This window comes from Polistes canadensis, unplaced genomic scaffold, assembly GCF_001313835.1.
Source record: "Polistes canadensis isolate GaletaPanama2010 unplaced genomic scaffold, ASM131383v1 scaffold_29, whole genome shotgun sequence".
NCBI classification, from domain to species: Eukaryota; Metazoa; Arthropoda; class Insecta; order Hymenoptera; family Vespidae; genus Polistes; species Polistes canadensis.
The window spans coordinates 677,115-684,507 of record NW_014569576.1 but is presented as its reverse complement, the minus strand read 5'-3'; the positions used below and the strand labels follow the sequence as shown (position 1 = coordinate 684,507).

Genomic DNA, 7,393 nt, shown 5'->3' with positions numbered 1-7,393 from the left:
TTTTTTTTTTTTTTTTTTTCGTAACTTTTTGTTAGCTTTTTTTCGAAACTCGCGAAGCGAACACGTGTACGCGTAGAGTTGACGTGTTCGAGTCTACGATCAAAACGGAATTAGAAAGTTGTGATTTTCTTCTCATGTATATATGTGTACCTAGTTCGTGATTAAATTAGCCTATATATCGTCGTGGGAGGAAGCTTTGAAAAGATATAGAGAAACAAGAGTACACAAACGTCGAGCATACGAGTTTCTAATCTTGAAAAAAGTTTTTATCAAAGTTTGTTTTATTAATGTGATTTTCATTATCTTTGCGAATAAATTATTTATAGTTCAAATTCGTCGACGTTGTTATATCCAAATTGTTCGACAATCGTGTAGCCTTGTATATTATGTATAATCTTATTTATATAAAATATATATCATTTCATTATTTAACGTGTTATTTTTTTTTTTTTTTTTTTCTAACAAGACCATTAATAGGACAATAATTTTGAAGATAATTCGAATATATTTTTCGAGATAAATAATAATAATAATCTAATATAATTACACGTTGCAATAATTCATTTTACCTTGATAATTAGCACTCGTAGAAACAATTTGTTTGAAATTAAATTTTCATTGGCATAAATGTTTCTAACGTGCATCTAATATTCACGACCTACTTATTCGCAAGGACACAACAATGTTATAAAATTTATATATAATTTCGCATTAATCGTAGAACGTTCTTCTTATAATAATTCTCGTTTTAATTTTCTTGTTACGTAAATGTATTTATTATTCGAATACGGTAATTTATCGAAATTTATTATACACGAACATCGCGTTGTATATTTTTTTGACGTTTTCTTCTTTGGCTTTGTAAAAATGTGCGACCGTGCGTACAGATTGAGACAGATTTACTTTAGTACCTTTACTCGTACTTATTCGCGTTAGTACATAGAAGAAATGACGTATAACATAGGCCCTTCTAGATTAAGTCGCGATCACGTTACTTTTCTGTCAAGATGAAAAATTGTACTCGTGCTTGATAACGAACTTGAGAGACATTATCGGTTGGCTCGTATTAAAACCGTTAATTTTAAACGAGAATATGGGAAAGATCAAATTCGAAAGGAAAAAAAAAAGAATAAAAAAAATAAATAAAACAAAAAAAAAACATATAAACGAATGTGAAAGGGAATATAGAATTAAATCTTATAGCGTAGTAGATTTATAAATCGATATTAACGAAAAGAAATTTTGATGTGCGTCACAGATAAGATAAACAAAATAACCTTCTACACGATGTATTATAATTATTTTCATAAAATATTATTATATACGATGAAAAAATTGTGTTTAGTAAAAACTAGTTAACATCTTTATTGATATAATTAGAATCGTCAAAGAAACACGTTGCCACTTTGATAGGATAATAATATGTAGTAACTAAACGTGAAAGTGTTTTACAATGTTCTCGTTAAGTTCTCTCAGATCAGGGGTGGGGAGGGGTGTTTATTATTCATCCTCTATGAAAACTTGCATGCGAGATCATTTTATGGAAAAGCTTTTCCGTAGACTGTCGTCTTTGCTTTTAACTCGTTGGTAACACCGGTTTAAAAGGGCGTTCGAGCGTTTGAGCCGTTCACTGAAAATGAACTCGACGTTTCATCTTATAAGAGAGAAACTGTTACTTACTGGTAATTCTTCAATTGAATTACGCGTTCAACGAAAAAGCTTATAAATTTCTTCGTTTAAATGTAATCGAAATTTATAAAGTAACGCCTGACAATTATCTCGTATAATTTTCGTATATATATATTTATTTTTTGTGTAAATAATAAGTTCTTTCTTTTCTTTTTTTTTCCTCCCCTTTTTCCCTCCCCCCGGTCAAATTAATCGCAAAAAAGCATCATCTCTCGTTAAAAGTTTCTTTTCCCAGCGTTCAAAGCCAAGCAACAACTAAATTCGACGATACTCAGCTAGCGTCGAAACGTAATAGCCCCTTGAAAATCCGGAACTCACTATTCCCTGGTCAATCCAGTGGCCGTCGTTCTGGTATAGACGGTGGGGGGGAGGGTGAGTGAGGGTTTCCCCGGTAGAATTTTCGCAACGTGCGAAAACACTTTTCGCGGCGATCCACGAGGGATTAAACTTTCCCCCGGACGTTTTTCTTAAGGGGTGAGTGAGATAGATATGGGTATACGGTATATACACCTTCATAATATATATATATACACACACACAATATATTTATATATAGATATAGTATATAGTAGACTTGAGGGTGCTTCTAGCCACCCTCAAACGCGTGGCAAATCGTTTAAGCTGAAGAAAAAGAGAAAGAGGGAAGAAAAGGACAGGAAATACCACCATACACGCGTTAAAAGAAAAAGAAAATGAAGAAGAAGAGAAAAAAGAGATACAGATATAGAATAAAAGGTAGAGAAACGTATCCCAAACCGAGAAACCCGTTAGTATATATCACCAATATTATCTTGGAAGGTATTGGGAGGGGGGGGCGGCGCGATAGCAAAGGACTGTTGAAAAGGTAGGAAAATACTGTGCCTTCTTCCTCTCTCTTTCTCTCTCTCTCTCTCTCTCTCTCTCTCTTGGTGCCACGCGATATTACCAGGGCTTAGAACGCTTGGGACTGACTTCATTATGTGACCAAGATAGAGAGAGAGAGAGAGAGAGAGAGAAGCATCGAATGGAATGTGGAATGGTCGGTTGGTCGGTCGTGTGTATGGTTGTGCTGCTGCTGTTCTCTATGGTTGGTCGCTTTTCTGTGGGTTGCTTGCTCGTGTGGAAGTCGAGTGTACGCGTCTGCTCCAACTCGTTGTGTTTCTCTCTCTCTCTCTCTCTCTCTCATTCCGATATAACACTGCCTCTCTCTTTCTCTTTCCGTTTTCCTCATAGTTTCTCTCTATCCCTCTCTCTCTCTCTCTCTCTTTCTCTTTCTCCTTCTCTCTTTTCCCCATATCTCTCTTCTTCGTCTTCCGCCGTAACTGGAAGGACCCAGCACGCACTCAAGAGAACAAGAGGAACTTCACGGACGACGGCTGTATTCCTGTCTCTTTTTCTTGATTTTTTTCTTTGCGTGCTTTTAGAGGTACAGGAATACGATATCCTTTGCGAAATTCGTGATTTCGTTGTCGTTAGTTTTTTATTCGGTAACGTTATCAAACGATCGCTAGATATTTTCGATCTCTCGTGTAGGTATTTTTTTTGTTTTCTTTTTTTCTCTCTGTCTCTCTCTCTCTCTCTCTCTCTCTCTCTCTCTCTCTCTCTCTTTCTCATTATATTTTACTTATTTCATTCTTTTTTTTTTTTTATTTCATATTTTATAGAGTCAGGGAAAAAATAAATGATTTATAGAANGTGGAATTCGTTTTCAACGAGCTCGTATTTGATTATAAAAATATATATATATATATAAAAAAGTATATTGTGTATTAAATAAAAATGTAAAGTTATATCTATGTATGATATTTAAATATGAATTGTTATCGCAAATCAACGTTAGTCGCGATTAATCTTCTGTTGGTCTATGAAAAAAAAAAACCTGAGAAATATTAAATAATATTATACGTTATCATTATCCTATTTGAAATGGGTTACACGTAAAAGCACTTAGTACCCACTCGAATGTAACTCTCCACGTATTCTAGTTCGTGTCTTTTAGTTAAAATATGGTTAATGAAAAGCTGTCAAAGATTGTGATGCTTGTAAAATAACGGCTTTGAGAAAAGAAAAAAAAGAAAGAGAGAGAGAGAAATATAATAAATACATATATGGATACAAGTAATAAAACGTTGCTTTGAATTTTTTTTTTCGTAGAATCTTACATTAGAAATTCAATAACATCTTATGATGGACGAAATATCATGTTGTCTTCGAGTAGATTACGATAAGATTTCTGTTACTGTCGAAGTATGTACTTAGAATGGACTCCAATATCGAAGAGTAAATATACTTGTGAATTCTCTCTTAGCTTTTGACATTGCTTTCTTTATTCCGATAAGATATTCTAGGCTTTCAGAGCGTCGTTGTTGTTTGTAGAACTTCTTCTTCTTCTTCGAAGAAGAAAGAGGAGAAGGAGGAGGAGGAGGAGGAGGATATCTTTCTCTCGAGTTGTGGTTCGAAGAAAATTCTAATCGAAACTTTATACCATCGTTACATTTAGTATGTTCCTTTGTTTCTCGAATTTGTACAACGGTGTAGTATTCATAAAGAAAGCAAACTATATATATATATATTACAAATTGTTCAAAAGATCATGAATTAATATTATTTTTACACTTGTATTTATTTGATCAATTTTATTTGGTCAGTATCTATAAAAAAAAAGGGGGTTGTACGGTTGCATTACAAGTCTATGTATATATACTTAAATTTGATTATAAATATTGAACATATAATAATATAAATATAAATATTTTTAATGGAAAAAATATTGTTTAAAATACTGCACGCGCGATGTGAGCGAAATAAAATAAGCTGTTTTATATTTACCTTAGGAAACATTGAAAAAGATACATTTCAAATAAAATAATATAAAAATCGATTTACGACGATATATTCAAAACGATCAATCAAATATTTTGTAAACGTTACTCGTCGAATTATGGAACACGATTCACGCGTGTGTATTTCTCTCTATGTCCGCATGTGTGAAAGGACTAATTTGATCTGCACTTGCGGGTTCGATTGGTCGGCCAGCCCAATAGGATCGTGAATCTGTAAGCTCCTGGTATCGAATCTCTACTAACTAACGGAACGGATATTAATTTCGATGCGCTTCTCAAACCGATCCATTAATCCAATTTACACGCGCATTTGACGTGTAGCGTTCCGTAGTTGCCTGCGTCGTTCCGTGCGTACACATATAAATGTGTAGTGCAATTACGTTGAACGCTCGAAAATCAACGTGGTCGATTTCCGCCTTTCGAGATTCGCCCACTTCGCCGTTTTCAAAAAATTCGTTAATGTATTATTCCTTTCAAATAGTCATTTTTTCTTTTTCTTTTTTTTTTTTTTTTCTCTTTTTAATCCATTAAAACCATACTTTATCAAAAGAAATTTCCCCTATTGAGATAGGGACTTTTTTTTCTAATTTATCTTTCCGATAGAAACATTAATGACAAAGTATTATTTTATCATATCCAATTTGCTTTTTCCTGAGATTTGCGGTTCTAAATATTCTCTGATTTCCCGGTAACGTTCGTAGATTTTTTTCGTACGAGAAATACACGTTTGATGTATGCGCACATACACATATATATATATATACTTAAATAATTTTCTAATTTATCCGGTCATTTTCGTTTTATTGTCGTTATTATTTTAACGAGTTTTTTTTTTTACCGTCGTTCCTGATCACCACGATTGTTTCTTTCTATTTCTTTTTTTTTTCTTTCTTTAATATTTTTCATTTTTTGAAACAACTTTTTTCTCCAACCCGTCTTTTTTTTTTACCCCACCGTCCCCTCCCCTAAATGTAGCACTTTATATCAAACAAAAATAACGCGTTCGTGCATACGATGAAAATCGAATCTAGTCGAAGCGTGAAAAATATAGGAAAGTTCATCTCTCTCGCTAATCGAATTTAAATAGTTTCGAAAAATCAACGACGTGTATGCACTTAGATAATTGAAACTGATTGATTTATCAGTCGATGATACGATCCCATCCTACGTGCTAGTTGGTAGTACAATTTGCACGTTTCCATGTTTTTTTTTCTTTATTTTTTTTTCTTTTTCCCTTTTCCTAGGCAAATTGGAAAGGAAGACACACACAAATAAATCGTTATTAATTTTATATCGAGACCTGATTTTTCTTATCTATTTATTTAGTTATTTTTTTTTCTTTTTTTTTTATCTTTTCCCCCGAGGGCGGAGGAGAGGAAAGAAAAAATGTAGGAAATAAAACTCTTACTCTTTCGATTGCCTTCGTTACACTCTCCTAACTCCCCCCCCCCACGTCCTCTTGCTCCCATTTCAATTTCTTCTCTTCTTTTCTTTTCTTTTTTTTTTTACCAAGGAGGTCTGCCTCCAACTGGCGGATTACTCAACGTAAATCCTTAATTCAACCGTAAACTCGAGAAGCTCGGGTGAGTACTCTCTTTGCAGTCCCTAGAAATCTGCGAATGATGTTTGCGCAAGTAGCCAAGTAAGGATGAAGAAAGATAGAAAGAAAGAGAAAGAGAGAGTTAGAGAGAGAGAGTGAGAGAGAGATGCAAACAGCTAGACGAGAGTTTCTCTTTGGTCGCCGCCGGTCTTCAAGATTTCCAAGATTAAAAGCTCGAGAACGCAGTGTGTCGGCTTTTTCCTGTGTTTTCCAACGTCTTCTCTCTATCTTTTTGTCTCTCTCTTTCTCTCACTTATTTCTTTTTTCTTTCTTGCCACTTTGCCTTCTTATGATTTTCCTTCTCGTTTTCCTTGTATATCACCAAGAGGAATTAACTAACAACGAGACGTCGGGATTGGTCGTTGTAGTATGCCACTTTGACTGTAGAAACGAACACCTTTATCTTTTAGTTTTTAGTTTAGTTTTATATCGGTCGTGTCTAGACAACTTTTTATCCATAATATGTGTGTGTATGTGTGCGTGCGTGTGCGTATGTGTGTTTGTCCGAGAACGTAATTATATTTGAAAAAAAAAATGAAGAAAAATTATTCTTTTCGCCATCTATATCGTTCTTTCGTCCTGATTTTAGTAACGCCCAAAAATCGGTCACACGTCAATTCTATACGATTAATCGATCATCGTTGATCTCTCAATTCTTTTTCCCTGGTATATTAAAAATTGACGTTGATTAATTATAAAGCTAAATTGAAAATGGAACGAAGTATACAATATATAAATGTATGTGTATTATATATATATATATGTATATGTATGTATTATAACGTGACGGATCGGGTTTGTTCTGTATATAGATTAGCTTGAATAATTATTTCCAAGAGACTCTCTATAACAAAGTATATTTTATTAATAGTTATTTCTCGTTTATGGTTAAACTATTAAGTGTATTCATTGCGCGTTCTCGTTGCACATATAGAATTATATTTTAATTAAATAAAGAAAAAATGATTGGAAAATTTTTCTAACGAAATAAAAAATAGAAGAAATAATGATGGAATTTTGTTTGCAAAAGAAAAAAAAGATAGGTGAAAAGGGTTAGAGGGATAAAGCTGATTAAAGAAAGAAACAAAGTATAAAGGATAGTTGGTAAAAAAAAAAGAAAAAGAAAGAAAAAAAAAATAGATAATATACGAAGAATGAGAGAAAGAGAAACATAATAGGGAGAAGGGGTGGGGTTAATAAACGAACGAGAACATACACGCGTCTCTGTTGATAAAAATTCAAGAGTAATATCAGCGTGAATCCGTTTAGCAAAGCTATTTAG

At 33.5% G+C, this 7,393-nt stretch overlaps 1 protein-coding gene across 3 annotated transcripts in view; it reads left to right on the top strand.

The window, feature by feature from the left end:
* Positions 1 to 7,393, top strand: part of LOC106784047 (semaphorin-2A) — a 322,341-nt gene that overhangs the window by 143,016 nt on the left and 171,932 nt on the right. The window lies entirely within an intron of this gene.